This window comes from Octodon degus, unplaced genomic scaffold, assembly GCF_000260255.1.
Source record: "Octodon degus isolate 3935 unplaced genomic scaffold, OctDeg1.0 scaffold00527, whole genome shotgun sequence".
Classification (NCBI taxonomy): Eukaryota; Metazoa; Chordata; class Mammalia; order Rodentia; family Octodontidae; genus Octodon; species Octodon degus.
In genome coordinates this window covers 109,261-111,234 of record NW_004525103.1, presented here as the reverse complement: position 1 = coordinate 111,234, position 1,974 = coordinate 109,261, and the positions used below count along the sequence as shown (strand labels likewise).

The 1,974-nt window shown below is 45.2% G+C and overlaps 1 pseudogene; it reads left to right on the top strand.

Annotated features, from left to right (window-relative positions):
* Positions 1–304: 304 nt before the first annotated feature.
* On the top strand, positions 305–1,122 carry LOC101590868 (annotated as a pseudogene).
* The last annotated feature ends 852 nt before the right edge of the window (positions 1,123–1,974 follow it).

The following is a 1,974-nucleotide window of genomic DNA, read 5'->3' as shown; positions in this document are numbered from 1 at the left end:
TTTTGAGTTCTTATACTAGGGAAACTATATGATATTTACACATGTGTGTCTGGTTTATTTCACTTATGAGTATATGTTCAAGTGGCATCCACTTCAACATAAAGTCTTCAAGATTATCATTCTTTATAGTTGAATAGTACTCCACTGTACAAAAATACCACATCTTTTTCAACCATTCCTCAGGTGATGGGCATCTTGGTTGTTTCCAAGATTTTGCTATCACAAATTGTGCTGCTAGAGAAGCGGCTGCAGTGCCTAACTGCGGAGGCAGGGACCAAGACCAAGAGGTTGCTGGGTGGGCACTATGGCCGGGATCACCACCATTGGGGTAGTGAAGCGCAAGATCCAGGTTCTTCATCAGCAGGCTGATGATGCAGAGGAGAGGGCCGAATGCCTCCAGCGGGAAGTGGAGGGAGAAAGGCGGGCTCGGGAACAGGCTGAAGCAGAGGTAGCCTCCTTGAACCATAGGATCCAGCTGGTTGAAGAGGAGCTGGACTGTGCACAGGAGTGCCTGGCCACTGCCCTGCAAAAGCTAGAGGAAGCTGAGAAAGCTGCTGTTGAAAGTGAGAGAGATATGAAGGTCATTGGAAACTGGGCCCTAAAAGATGAAGAAAAGATGGAGTTCCAGGAAAACCATCTGAAAGAAGCTAAACACATTGCCGAAGAGGCAGACAGGAAGTATGAAGAGGTGGCTCTTAAGTTGGTGATTACTGAAGGAGATTTGGAACGCACAGAGGAATGAGCTGAGCTGGCAGAGTCCCGTTGTCGGGAGATGGATGAGCAGATCAGATTGATGGACCAGAACCTGAAGTGTCTGAGTGCTGCTGAAGAAAAGTACTTGCAAAAAGAAGGCAAATATGAGGAAGAAATAAATTTTACTGATAAACTCAAGGAGGCAGAGACCCGCGCTGAGTTTGCTGAGAGATTAGTACCCAAACTGGAAACGACAATTGATGACTTGGAAGATAAGCTGAAATGCACCAAAGAGGAGCACCTTTGTACACAAAGCATGCTGGACCAGAGTCTGCTTGACCTGAATGAGATGTAGAGCTCCCCCAGCCTGCCCTGCCGCTGCTCCTCCCTTTGACCCCAACACACCGCCTGAGGCCAGCCTGCCCGGGCTGATCTTTAGCTGGAAGGCTGCTTTCTCCTTTCTATATCCTCTCCCCACTCCCTACCCCCACCTCCTTGTCTTTTTCATCAAACTGTCTCTGCCTCTTCCCAGAGATTCCAGCTGGACTAGAGGCTGAGCACCCTTGGGAACATTTAAGGGAATGTGAGCACAATGCAAAGTGTCTTTAAAAGCATGTTGTGATGTACACATTTGTAATAACTTTTAGTTGTAACAAACCATTTGTAAAATGTTCTGAATAATTGCACAGCTCTGAAGCTGTACTCTAATTCCATTCTCACTTTGGAAGGTAACTGTTCAGCCTAATGTATAGTGCTCTCACCATAGAGGAAGAAAAGAAGTAGGGGCATGCTTCACCAAGAGCCAAACAGAGTCCAGGCAGAGACTCCACCGGGGAGACTTTACAGCTCTGGACCAAGTACCAGCTAAGCCAGAAAGGAGATTCCAGGAGGAATTAGCCTAAAACCAAAACCATGCTGCTCAGGTTTTGAGTTTCGACATGTCTTTGGGCAACTTTATTTTTATTTGTTACTTTTCTCATCAGAAGTGAGCAAGATATGATAATGGTTAGACCTCTGAGACGGAGGCTTTTTTTTTTCTTTTTGTTTTTGTGGGTTTTTTTTTCTTTCTTTCTTTCTTTTTTTTTTTAGTGATGCTGGGATTGAACCCATGGAGGGACTCATGCATATTGGGCAAGAGCTTTACCACTGAGCCATATCCCCAGCCATGAGACCAAATTTTTGTCCTATTTCTACCCCATAGTCCTAGAGAAAATAGGAATAGATGGACTCTACTTCAGTCTGATGAAAGTCATGTAGGACAACCCAACAGTTAACATAATT